This window comes from Microcaecilia unicolor, chromosome 3 (genome assembly GCF_901765095.1).
Source record: "Microcaecilia unicolor chromosome 3, aMicUni1.1, whole genome shotgun sequence".
In the NCBI taxonomy this organism is placed as follows: Eukaryota; Metazoa; Chordata; class Amphibia; order Gymnophiona; family Siphonopidae; genus Microcaecilia; species Microcaecilia unicolor.
This window is the reverse complement of record NC_044033.1, coordinates 8315284-8329359: the sequence shown is the minus strand read 5'-3', so window position 1 is coordinate 8329359 and position 14076 is coordinate 8315284. Positions and strand designations below refer to the sequence as shown.

The 14076-nt window shown below is 46.1% G+C and overlaps 1 protein-coding gene across 2 annotated transcripts in view; it reads right to left on the bottom strand.

Moving 5' to 3' along the window:
- SLC29A1 (solute carrier family 29 member 1 (Augustine blood group)) overlaps positions 1-12817 on the bottom strand; it is a 309536-nt gene extending 296719 nt beyond the window's left edge. The window contains exons 1-2 of one of the 2 annotated variants that reach the window (XM_030195748.1): positions 12624-12817; positions 12288-12385 (exon numbers count right to left, since the gene is read on the bottom strand). The gene's annotated coding sequence lies outside the window, so the exon portion shown is untranslated. The remainder of the gene's footprint in view (positions 1-12287; positions 12386-12623) is intronic. The other variant, XM_030195747.1, reaches the window with a different exon arrangement.
- Positions 12818-14076: the final 1259 nt, after the last annotated feature.

The window sequence follows — 14076 nt, the reverse complement described above, 5'->3', positions numbered from 1 at the left end:
AATATAAACCCATCCGCACATAAAACGGGATAACATTTTTCCCCTAAAAAAAAGGGGGGGGGGGGGAATGGGAAGGGGACGATATACCACCGTTCTGTGGATTTTGCTACTCCAAAGCAGTTTCCATATTATGTACAGGTACTTATTTGTACCTGGGGCATTGGAGGGTTAAGTGACTTGCCCAGAGTCACAAGGAGCTGCAGTGGGAATTGAACTCAGTTCCCCAGGATCAAAGTCCACTGCACTAAGCACTAGGCTACTCCTCCACTCATTCCACCAATAAAAGCCAACCTCATCAGTGATGTCACAATGGCTTGATTGCCCGATACTTGGCTCACTTCTGATATTGTGATGTCATAAGGGAAAGGGAAATGGGACTTGATATACCGCCTTTCTGAGGTTTTTGCAACTACATTCAAAGCGGTTTACATATATTCAGGTACTTATTTTGTACCAGGGGCAATGGAGGGTTAAGTGACTTGCCCAGAGTCACAAGGAGCTGCAGTGGGAATTGAACTCAGTTCCCCAGGATCAAAGTCCACTGCACTAACCTCTAGGCTACTCCTCCACTCATTCCACCAGTAAGAGCCAACCTCATCAGTGATGTCACAATGGCTTGATTGCCCGATACTTGGCTCACTTCTGATATTGTGATGTCATAAGGGAACTGGGACTTGATATACTGCCTGAGGTTTCAAAGCGGTTTCCATATATACAGGTCCTTATTTGTACCTGGGGCAATGGAGGGTTAAGTGACTTGTCCAGAGTCACAAGGAGCTGCAGTGGGAATCAAACCCAGGTCCCCAGAATCAAAGTCTGCTGCACTGACCACTAGGCTACTCCTCCACTGTTAACCGGACTATAAATCGATGGTTTATATTCAAGTAATTCTCTCTCACCTTCCTTCTCTCACTCCCACGTGGCATCTGGCATTCCTGCCGCAGCCAGCTCTGACCCCCCAGCCCCAGCTTTGAAAATCTCTCATTTGTCATTAACAGAGGAAAATTTAACAGAGGCAAGTTCAGGTACCTAGTATAGTTCTCAAAATTTTAAATTTCCCTTTGAAATAGCAAATTATCCTGTAATAAAGTAGCTTGAGAATTTTTAACCTGAGTAACTTGGCCTGTCAACTCTTCAATCTTCCAACCATATGTTTTTAAAGTTTCTTCAGCTGTCTGAACCCCATGAAAATTCTCGGCCAGCATTGGGAATGAAATAACATACCTTATAGATGGACTCCAACTCAGCCCAGATAGTATCAAGAATCACCTTTGATGGTTTAGCCAGGAGGAAAAGCACCAACCCCTCTCTCATGGGGCTTCCTTGGTCGCTCCAGAAACGGCGATGACAGTAGGTGCTGAAGTAGAGGGTGAAGCCTGTCCCCATCAGAGGCCAACAGGGACAGAACCATAGACGCTAACAACGCCTCAGGTATCGTCATTCTTCGGAGAACTGTAGAAACCACTGGGCCAATTGGGCTGGGCGATGCTTCACTCTCTATCGTGGGGCTCTTCCTCCCGTCTTGCGCAGCAGAAACGCCTGGAGGTACATTCCGAGTGAACATAGTAACATAGTAGGTCACGGCAGAAAAAGACCTGTACGGTCCATCCAGTGTGCCTAACAAGATAAACTCATATGCGCTACTTTATATGTATACCTGACCTTGATTTGTCCTTGCCTTTCTCAGGGCACAGACAGTAGAAGTCTGCCCAGTACTGTTCTTGTACTAAGTTATGAAGCTAAAATTTACACTCCAGCCCATCCTTATCTATTCAGTCACGATCAGGGCGTAGACCGTAGAAGTCTGCCCAGGTTCAGGCACATCATAGTGATGTCCTATAGTCCGCCTTTCACAGTGATCAACCACCATTATGCAGAGACCCACCTCCCAGGCTGGATATAGGCAGCTTCCATTGAACTAACAGCATTATTAAATGAGCCCATGGCAGCCTAATGCACAGAACACCTGGAGACTGGCAAATTGAAACATAACAACAGCAATAATAGGATACAGTGGTGTAGCCCTAATGCTTAGAGCAGAAGGTTAAGAATAACGGAAACAAGGGTCAAATCCCACCGTGATTGTGGGCAAATCACTTAACCTTCCATTGCCCCAAATGTAACTCACCTTTAGCTATTACTGAAAAAGCGAGAGACCAATCCAAATAAACATTCATACAACTGAAACATCTGACCGTCAAGACAGCAGAGGGGACACATGCAGAGGGGATCTATAGACAGACAAAATGGTAAGTCAAAGTCATTGGTGTAAACAGACAGGTGGCTACACTGAGGGTAAAATTATACATGCAGCTGGACTCGGGCAGGCTAAGGGGACTGCGGCACCCTGAACCAACTTTTACTTTGGTGTCTCCTCTCTCAGGCCACCCACCCAGTCTACTTTTAAATGTGGTTGCCCCCTCCAGCACTGGCATTTGACTACCCACACCAGCTCCGGCATCTGCCCTCTGCCGTGCCCCTGTGGAGACAGGAAGTTACTTCAAAGTGGGATGGGGTGGGACATGGCCCAGCACGGCAGAGAGAAGACACCAGAGCTGGTGCAGGCAGCATTAGGGAAAACGCTGCTCCCGAGGAGACAACCGCATTTAAAAGGTAGACTGGAAGGGTGGTCTGAGAGAGAGAGAGGGGTTGCCAGACCCAAGGATGGAGGTGTTGGCCAGTGCAGGGGAGCAGGTGAGGAAGGCTTTTGGCACCCTGAGCCAGTGCCTCGCCTAGTCCATGCTGCATTTGACTGGATTTAATTACAGGGTGTTTAGCAAAATAGTCCAGGCGTGGAATGAGTAAACTGTCAGTATCCACATAGCCTTGGGAGAAAAGCCAGGCTTACATCTGCTTCCTCAAATACAGGTAAGTCTTGAGTTAGGTGCACATCCTCTAGGAGCAAGTTCAGTAGTTCCAGCCCTGATCCTATCATAGCAGGGGCCACTTTTCAGAGCCCCCTTCTCAATTTATGGAGATGATATAAAAGGTTGCCTGAACAGCAGCGAATCAGTGTAACATCAAAATAATACAGAGCAATCGACTAAGCTAATCACAGCAGGTGGGTGGGTGGGTCACCCTGGGAAAGTTTGCATGAACAAATACATCTTTAACCACTTTCTAAAAGCCAGATCACACGATCACGTTTCAAGAATGTAGCACCAGTCAAATGCAGAGCAGTACATAGAAGAATCGATGACAGATGCAAGAGAAGCGTGAAATGACTTGAGCGCAGCTGGGAAGACTGGAATGATCTCACAGGCATGTGCGGAGACACTATCCACAAGATACTCTGGGCTTGCACAATGACGGAATCACCAGACTCACTACAGCAAGGAACACTAGCCAAACACCAGACTTCAGTCAGACAAACAAAATCACAGAACAAGGCACCATAAATGAAAAACAGAAATATGCAGACAAAGAAATGTAACATAAAACCTCAAGAAGGTCACTCTGCAGCAGGTTGTGAACCAGAGAGACTAGGGTTCAAATCCTACTAACCCTCCTTGTGTCACTTAACACTTCACTGCCTCAGGTACAAACTTGTCATGAACTATCACCGGAAAGGTATATGACAAATATAATAATATCAGAGATGCACATTTCCCAAAGCTGATATATTCCAATTAATACATTGAATTACACAGTACTTGTTCTACTTTTGTTGTTTGGGCATTTTATTTTTTCCAAGCACATTGGTCCCAGTTTCTCTTTTCTGCTTGGCTCTCTCTGTTTTCTCTTAATTCTTTCCAGGGTTGTTTGTTCTTTAGCCATTTCTCCTCCTGTCTTCCTTCATTCCACCCTTATATCTGACTTTGGCATCGATCTTTCCCTTTCCACCCCTGCAGTCCAGCATCTCCTTTCTTCCCTTCCTTCAAAAACAGTGCACAACTCCTCTCCCCATTCCCACCCCCAAAGTCAAGCACTTCTCCTACCCGTACCTCTCCAGTAGTCAAGCATCTCTTCATTCTCCCTACTTCTTCCCTCCAAACAGGATAGCATCTCCCCTCCCTCCCAACAGGCAAACATACTCCCTCTCCCCATCCTTCACAACAAGTCAAACATCTGTCCTCTACCCCTCTGCAACAGTCAAGCATCTCCCAATCTCTCCTCTTCCTACGCCTATCCCTCCCAATAGTGAAGCAACTCCCCTCTCCCTACCCCATCACTGCCAATAGTGAAGCATCTCCTCTCTCTCTGTCCTCCCAACAGTTAATCATCTCCCCCTCCCCTCATTCCCACCCCAACAGCACAGCAGCCCCCCCCCCCTTCACTGTGGCAGAAGGAGAAGCACATCTACTTGGATCTTCTGATTTTACTTCCACTGCACCCCTGCACAGCAGCTGTGAAATTAGAAGAAGGAGTTCTTGCATCGGCTTGTTGCTGCAATCCAGTGAATGAGTGTAGCTTCATGTCTTGGTTTGGTGCCACTGCTCGCCACTCCTGCCTCTGGGCTTTCCTTACCACTGCTGTTGCCCCTCTTGGAGCTGCCATGAGTTCTGCACTTTACATTTTGTGGCCGACAGGCAGGCGTAGTGGTGTGTACTGGCTGAATCACACATTTACACTTGATCCAACTAAGGAATAAATATATGTACAATGTCAAATATACACATATTTTGCAACTATACCCAAACTACTCCCCTGGGAAAGCCTACATGTGATGCACATATAAGCATAGTAACACAGTAAGTGACGGCAGATAAAGACCTGAATGGTCCATCCAGTCTGCCCAACAGTCACATTCATTATCAATTCAAGATTAAATCTACAATGAACGCGATATTATTTACTTGATTATGGTCTTCTTTGGTATTTCTGGGACATAAGACCGCAGAAGTCCGCCCCGCTCTGTCCTTATTTCCCAACTACTGGAGATGCCACCAAAGCCCACTCCAGCCTATCCAAACCCGTCTTGTCATTTGTGGGACAAAGACCATAAAGTCTGCCCGGCACCGTCCTCGTGTTCCAAACCACTAGAGTTCCGTCAAAGCTCTCTCCAACCCACCTTAAATCAGATCGCCATATGAGGGACTCAGACCGTACAAGCCAGCCCAGCACTGGCCTTAGTTGATGCAATCTCTAATAAATCCTAATGTGCTTAACAACTTGTGTCTTCAAATCCCAAAGTTCTTTGTTTTTTCTTAGGAGGAAAAAGCCTCAACAGACTCCTTTAACTAGCTCTACGGCTTTAAATTAGTTGGAGTTCTCACTGTCATCACAGGCAAAAAACCTCCGTTAGTTATTTGATGCAACCAGTCACCATCTAAGCACCACTTGACATGCAAACACATATGCAACCCTTTAAGTTTTGTTTTTTTTTTTATATCATTTATTTTCTAATTAGAGATCCGCTGTGTTCATCCCACACTGTGTTCATACCACGAGAATGGTAAGGGATTTGCGTTACAAGACGTATGAGCAGAGACTTGATGACCTGAACATGTATACCCTGGAGGAAAGGAGAAACAGGGGTGATATGATACAGACGTTCAAATATTCGAAAAGTATTAATCCGCAAACGAACCTTTTCCGGAGATACGAAGGCGGTAGAACGAGAGGACATGAAATGAGATTGAAGGGGGGCAGACTCAAGAAAAATGTCAGGATGTATTTTTTCATGGAGAGAGTAGTGGATGCTTGGAATGCCCTCCCGCGGGAGGTGGTGGAAATGAAAACGGTAACGGAATTCAAACACGCGTGGGATAAACATAAAGGAATCCAGTTCAGAAGGAATGGATCCTAAGGAGCTTAGCCGAGATTGGGTGGCAGAGCCGGTGGCGGGAGGCGGGGATAGTGCTGGGCAGACTTATACGGTCTGTGCCCTGAAGAGGGCAGGTACAAATCAAGGTAGGGTATACACAAAAAGTAGCACATATGAGTTTATCTTGTAGGGCAGACTGGATGGACCATGCAGGTCTTTTTCTGCCGTCATTTACTATGTTACCACGTCCCTCGGGAGGCCATTCCAGGCATCCACAACCCTCTCAGTGAAAAAGAATTTTCTGGCATTACTCCTAAGTCTACCAACCCACAACATGAATTCACGTCCTCTACTTTTACCACTTTCCCTTCTCTGGAAAATATTTGTTTCCATATTAATACCTTTTAAGTATTTAAACATCTGTATCATATCTCCCCTGTTCCTCCTCTGCTCTAGGGTAGACATATTCAGGTCTTCCAGTCTCTTCTCATATGTCTTCTAGAACAAGCCCCATATCATTCTTGTCGCCTTCCTCTGGACCACTTCAAGTCTTCTTACATCTTTAGCAAGATACAGCCTCCAAAACTGAATCTAATGCTCCAGGTGGGGCTTCACCAACGACTTGTACAGGGGCATCAACACCTCCTTTCTTCTGCTGGTTACACCTCTCTCTATACAGCCTAGCATTCTTCTGGCTATGGCCACCCCCTTGTCACACTGTTTCCTTGCCCTCAGATACTATCATCCCAAGATCCCTCTCCCTGTCTGTGCATATCAGTCTCTAACCGCCTAGAACAGATGTCTCCCTTGGATTTCTACTCCCTAAGTGCATCATTTTGCACTTCCTTGCATTGAATTTGCCAAACATTCGACCATTCTTCTAACTTCTGCAGATCCTTTTTCACATTTTCCACTCCCTCCGGAGCGTTCACTCTGTTACAAATCTTGGTATCGTCCACAAAAAGGCGGACCTTACCTTCTAAGCATGCACCATCTTGTTGCTGTGTCTATATTGTAAAATTGGATTCTTACAACAAACTACTTTCTTATGCATTATTCTTTGTTACGTATCCTATAAGCCATATTGTTCTCTATACCTGACTGCTTAATTTACTCTGTCACTTATGAACTCTAACACAATACCACTTTGTATTTCTCATTCCGGAATTGGCGATCGCCAGTGCCGTAGCGCCCCCCCCCCCCCGGGTGCAGGACGGCGCGACCCCCCCCTCTGCAGTGCATCCCCCCCCCCCGGAGCGCAACCCCCCTGACCGCATTCTTACCTGCGCGAGGGCCGATCCGCCCCGAGTGCACGTCACTCGGAGCTGCGTCGGCCCCGCTGGTTCCCTGCTCTCTCTCTGCCCCGGAACAGGAAGTAACCTGTTCCGGGGCAGAGGGAGCAGGGAACCAGTGGGGCCGGCACCCCCCAAGCGCGTGCACCCAGGGCGGACCGCCCCTCCTGCCCCCCCTTCCTACGCCACTGGCGATCGCCATTACAGAACGATGTAAGCCACATTGAGCCTGCAAATAGGTGGGAAAATGTGGGATATAAATGTCACAAATAAATAAATATTGAACTCAAACTTGTTTGGGATAATGTGGGATATAAATGTCACAAATAAATAAATATGCGTATATACTGTTGCACAATTCTACAAAAGCCATTTTCCATACAAGACAGGGTTTACACATGAAAAACTTTTCTTAAAATTACCCCAAGCCCTAATGACAAACTACAAACTCCTGGACAAGGTGTTAATTCAGCACCTGAGACAGCGCTGCCAAGTTATCCAAATCCGGCTGGAGATTTTTGAACAGTCCTGGGTTTCTGACCATCCCAACCCGGTGTATTATGGGACTTGCAGTAAATTGGTTAAGGTGGAGTCCTGTTCCAAAAGGATGGGTTCCACCTTAACCGGAATGGAACCAGGCTGCTGGCGCTAACTTTTAAAAAGGAGACAGAGCAGCTTTAAAACTAAAATGAGTATGTGGGGGGGGGGGGGGGGGGGGAGCCAGCAGTTACGCATGGTTTGGTGTGGAGTATCCTCAAAGGATACTATTCAAACAGGACATTTAGAGAATCCCAATAGAGAGGTTTCAACAATGGTGAAAGAAAGCCAGGAGTGTTTAAAGGGAAGAGCAGAGTAAAGGATGCACATTATCCTGGTCAATTTCTAAGCAGCTTGTAGATGCAAGGAAAAAATAGAATTTGTCTACATACAAATGCTAAAAGCCTAAAAAATAAGATGGGAGAGTTATGGGACACTGTGTTAACAGGGTACAAATTATATTGCAATGATAAGAGTGGATCAAATTGGGGGGCAGAGGGGTTGCGCTATGTGTTAAAGTGGGAATTGAGTCACACAAAAAAAAAAACCCAACGCATTCTACATGAAACAGATAGCAGCATGGAATCATTATGGATAGAAATTCCATGTGTGAAGGGAAGGAGTATTATTGTAGGGCCATACTACCCTCTACCAGGACGGAACAGAAAGATGAAGAAATGTTTACAGAAAATAGGAAAACTGGCAAATTGGGAACAGTAAAATAATGGGTGATTTCAATTATCACTAATATGTGTTGAAGGAATAAGTAGATCAAAATAATTGTTCCACAATACTACTAAATGAAACCCTGTATTGCAGGTGTTAATTCACGTATATTCATGAAAAAATGTGGAGAAAAAAAAAGACTTCAGAAGCCATGGAGAAATCTCTTTAAAGGAACACCTTTCAGAGTTTAGAGAACACTAGTCTTCACGAAAAAAAAAACCCTCCACGCTTCTTATTCATGAAATACTTGCACACACCAGTGGCGTAGCCAAAGGTGGGCCTGGGTGGGCCAGGGCCCATCCACTTAGGGCTCAGGCCCACCCAACAGTAGCACATGTTTAGCGGTAGCCGCTGGAGATCCCAAGCTTTACCAGCTGAAGACTTCCCCCTGATAGTAACGAAAACGCTACTCTCCACGATACCAGCACCTGCACGTGGTCAGTTTTCAGCTCATGCCTGCTGCAGACTGCCAAGGTAGAAAGAAGCATTTTCCTGCCAGCTGAGATATCTTTTGGTGGTGGTGGGGGGAGAACATTTGGTGCCCACCCACTTCTCGCCTAGGCCCACCCAAAATCTGTTGTCTGGCTACACCCCTGGTACACACACCTTTAACAATACAATAAGGCAGAGGCTAATTTCTACGCCATATATGCGGTGAAATACACTTTCATATATCACTTAGCTTGAGTAATTTTGGTGTCACCGGTCTGTATTCTATTCCCCAGTATCCGGTGATCATGAGCCCAACAGGAGAACCCTGTTTCGCCGCAACCGGGCTGTTTCAAGGGCTGAACAATGCTTCCAATTTCCAAGCTTCTCACATTCACCACGAGTAATGCCTCATGCCTCTTCTTGGCGTCTTTGAGCATCGGAAGGCTTCTCCTTGTTATATACACATCATTTCCCCCATCGTCACTTCCGCAATGACGTCAACATTCTGTAAAGAGCTACAGCAAAACAACAGTTTCCCTCTGATGCTGCATGATTCAAAGATAAACCTGGTATGTTCAAAATTTCATCATTTTGATTTTGTGGGAAGCCAAACCCTGTTTTCCAATCTTGCGCCATAGCAATTCCTGATTATAGTATCACTATTTATTTATTTATTTATTGCATTTGTATCCCACATTTTCCCACCTTTTTGCGGGTTCAGTGTGGCTTACAATATGAGTTGAATGTTGGAAATACAATTTGTTACAGATAGTTAGGGATTATATTATGCAGGGTTAAGCAAAACAATTGAGGTGTCGTTAAGGGATGTAATATTGGAACATAGGCATTGCAACTTTGGAAGGAAACAATGGTAGCTTAGGGGCGATAAAAGACATGAAGTCATATGGTATATAACTTTCTGTGAAGGAATATATATCAAAATAATTGTTCCACAATATTACTGTTGTATTGCTGTAGCTCTTGACGTCATTGCGGAAGTGACGATGGGGGAAATGATGTGTATATAACAAGGAGAAGCCTTCCGATGTTCAAAGACGCCAAGAAGAGGCATGAGGCATTACTCGTGGTGAATGTGAGAAGCTTGGAAATTGGAAGCATTGTTCAGCCCTTGAAACAGCCCGGTTGCGGCGAAACAGGGTTCTCCTGTTGGGCTCATGATCACCGGATACTGGGGAATAGAATACAGACCGGTGACACCAAGATTACTCAAGCTAAGTGATATATGAAAGTGTATTTCACCGCATATATGGCGTAGAAATTAGCCTCTGCCTTATTGTATTGTTAAAGGTGTGTGTACCAGGGATGTAGCCAGACAACAGATTTTGGGTGGGCCTAGGCGAGAAGTGGGTGGGCACCAAATGTTCTCCCCCCCACCACCACCAAAAGATATCTCAGCTGGCAGGAAAATGCTTCTTTCTACCTTGGCAGTCTGCAGCAGGCATGAGCTGAAAACTGACCGCGTGCAGGTGCTGGTATCGTGGAGAGTAGCGTTTTCGTTACTATCAGGGGGAAGTCTTCAGCTGGTAGAGCTTGGGATCTTCAGCGGCTACCGCTAAACATGTGCTACTGTTGGGTGGGCCTGAGCCCTAAGTGGATGGGCCCTGGCCCACCCAGGCCCACCTGTGGCTATGCCACTAGTGTGTGCAAGTATTTCATGAATAAGAAGCGTGGAGGGGTTTTTTTTTCGTGAAGACTAGTGATTGAAGAGGAGTTCTCTAAACTCTGAAAGGTGTTCCTGTAAAGAGATTTCTCCATGGCTTCTGAAGTCTTTTTTTTCTCCACATTTTTTCATGAATATACGTGAATTAACACCTGCAATACAGGGTTTCATTTAGTAGCATTGTGGCACAATTACATTGATTTCAATTATCCCAATATTAACTGGATAAATGTTACATCAGGGAGCGCTAGGCAGGTAAAATTCCTAGATGTAATAAATGACTGTTTGTTGGAGCACCTGGTCCAGGAACCAACAAGAGGGGGAGCCAATTTAGATGTAGTCCTTAGTGGAATGCAGGGCATGGTACAAGAGGTAACTGCGTTGGATCCGCTGGGAAGCAGTGATCGTAACACGATCAAGTCTGAGCTAATACCTGGAGTGAAGCCACAAAGGAAATATACTGTAACAGCATTTAATTTTCGTAAGGGCAGCTATGGTAAAATGAGGAAAACGGTTAAAAAGAAGCTAAAAGGATCAGCTGCAAAGGTTAGGACTTTAAATCAGGCATGGATGTTGTTTAAAAATTACCACCGTGGAAGCCCAGATCAGACGCATTCCACGTAGTACCTGAAAATTGGAGGGTGGCCAATGTAATGCCGATTTTTTATTTAAAGGGTTCTGGGGTGGTCCGGAAGAGTACAGATTGCTAAGCCTGATGTCAGTGCCAGGTAAAATAGTGAAAACGATTATAAAGAATAGAATTACAGAAAACATAAATAAACCTGGTTTAACGGGACAGAGTCAGCATGGATTCAGCGAAATTGCCTTACCAATTTGCTTCATTTCTTTGAAGGTGTGAATAAACATGTGGATAAAGGTGAACCAGTTGATGTAGTGTATCTGGATTTTCAGAAAGCTTTTTACAATGTTCCTCATGAGAGACTCCTAAGAAAATTAAAGTTATGGGATAAGAGGCAAGGTTCCGGTGTGGATTAGGAATTGGTTATTAGACAGGAAACAGAGGGTAGGTTAAATGGCCATTTCTCTCAACGGAGTGCCGCAGGGATCTGAACTGAGACTGGTGCTATTTAACATATTTATAAATGAGATGGAAATCGGAATGACAAGTGAGGTGATTAAATCTGCAGATGACACAAAACTATTCAAGGTTGTTATTGAGATAGACATGGGGAAGCCACTGCTTGCCCTGGGATTGGTAGCATGTAATCTTGTTACTTTTTGAGATTCTTACTTGTGACCTGGTTTGGCCACTTTGAAAAACAGGATACTAGGCTAGATGGACCATTGGTCTAACCCAGTATGGCTATTCATATGTTCTTATAATTTCAATGGGCTGGATCAGGCACTACAAATCCCATGCTGCTTTTGGATTTAAGTTCAGAACCAGGACTCGTCAGAAATCTTCAGCAATGAACTGGGTAAATTTGGCATCTCTGCTAAGCCAGAGGGAAACCCTCTCCCTCTCAATAGCCCAGAGCACACTGGACATGGTTGAACAGAACGTGTGCAGTCATAATTCATTAGACTCTGAAGACAGGAATTTAGTTTTGCCCACCGATGCTCCTCAGTCCTCACTGACACTAATACACAGGTAGAAAACTGTGACATTGCAAGTGAAAGCTATAAATGGCCTTCACCAAAGGAGCTAGAAATAGAATGAGGGGTATGGGGAGCAGGAAGTAAAACCAGGACTGGCTTTCCCTGTCCTGACTTGGAGTGCCCCAAGGGTAGATGTGGGGAAGCAGCAGTTTTTCTCCTGACTGTATATAATGTATATAAACCGCATTGGCTGTATCACATCTACGACCCTGTAGGACCCCTTTCAGCAGGTAAGACTGGAGCCAGCTCAGATTTAAAGAGTGGAGGGGGGGGGGGACCCCGTGAAACCCACCTGAATTGATGCAATGTTCAGCAAGTGCAGGGCTACACATTCCGGGTTTGCTTTTAAGTATTCCTCCATCAGATACAACCGAAAGCTAAGAGTGAGACCTGCAAAAATCACAGTGGAAGGTAGGGCTGGAGGTCACAGAGCCAACTTTTCAAAAGCCCAATGGAAATAACCCCACAAGGGATGTTGCTCAAGCACCCACTGAGCCGGCTCCTATGGGGAAACAGAAGCTCCAGCTCCCCTTCATCACTTACTTGGGTTCAAATTATTCCCTCCAGCCCAGGCTTTTAAAAGGGAGCCCTGCAAAGTACCCTTCAGCCTCACGTGTCCCCAGCGTACCTCGAAATAGCTCCGGACAGCTGCCCCCTCACCCCTCTCACTTCGCCTTTCTCGGTGCATTGGACACGCTGCACAGCGCAGGGCGGCACAGGTCGCAGGCAACTCGCATAGAAAGCAAATGCACAGGCAGCAGCAGCAGCTTACATGAGTGGTCTGGACTCGCAGCCCCGGGCTCTCGCACGCGCCGGGTAGGCGACAGGTCCTAGCGCCGGCTGCGTTTGGAAGGGTCGCATGTGACTGCGACGATCAGCTGATAGGGTGGGAAGAGGAGGCGCAGGGACACAATGGCTCAGTCAGTGACAGAGGAAGCACATGATCCTGGGAAGGGCCTGCGGGCACTGTGGCTACTACCACGGCCTTCTGATAATTAGCAGGGCACAACAGGTGGAGTTTGATCTAAACAACTTGCTTGGATTAACAACACAACAGTAACATTAGCAAATGGCAGCTACAAACCAGCCAGTAGAGAGGTTATCAATAGAAATCTATTGATCCATGGCTTATTTTGGTTGATTTCCATTGATGTTCCCAGCCAGTAAATAGGGAGGTACTGGGACTTTTTTTTTTCTGTGTACCCTACAACGTTTCTCACTCAAAATCTCCCAGCTTGTTGTCCACCCCCTCCCCAGCTTCCAACCTGTGCCTCTCAGATTCAGAGGTACCCACTCTACTACTACTAATCATTCCTATAGCGCTGGGACATAGCCAGATGGACAATTTTGGGTGGGCCTGAGCCCAAGCTGGGCGGGCATAGAATTCACCCCCCTCCCTCCGGTTTGCTCTTCTCTCCTCCCCTCCCTGCCCACAAACCCCAAATATTAAATACTTACTACTACTACTACTACTATTTGACATTTCTAAAGCGCTACTAGGGTTACGCAGCGCTGTACAATATAACATAGAAGGACAGTCCCTGCTCGAAGAGCTTACAATCTAATGGACAAATGTACAGACAATCAAGTAGTGGCAGTCAAATTGGGGCAGTCTAAGGTTAGTTGCTGAAGGCAACATTGAAGAGGTGAGATTTGAGCAAGGATTTGAAGATGGGTAGGGAGGGGGCTTGGCGTAGGGCCACAGGAAGTTGATTCCACGCATAGGGTGAGGCGAGGCAGAATGGGCGGAGCCTGGAGTTGGCGGTGGTGGAGAAGAGTACTGAGAGGAGGGATTTGTCCTGTGAGCGGAGGTTTCGGGCGGGAACGTAAGGGGAGATGAGGGTGGAGAGGTAGTGAGGGGCTGCAGACTGAGTGCATTTGTAGGTAAGAAGGAGAAGCTTGAACTGTATGCGGTATCTGATCGGAAGCCAGTGAAGTGACCTGAGGAGAGGGGAGATATGAGTATATCGGTTCTGGCGGAATATAAGACGTGCGGCAGAGTTATGAATGGATTGGAGGGGGGATAGATGGCTAAGTGGGAGGCCAGTGAGGAGTAGGTTGCAGTAGTCAAGGCGAGAGGT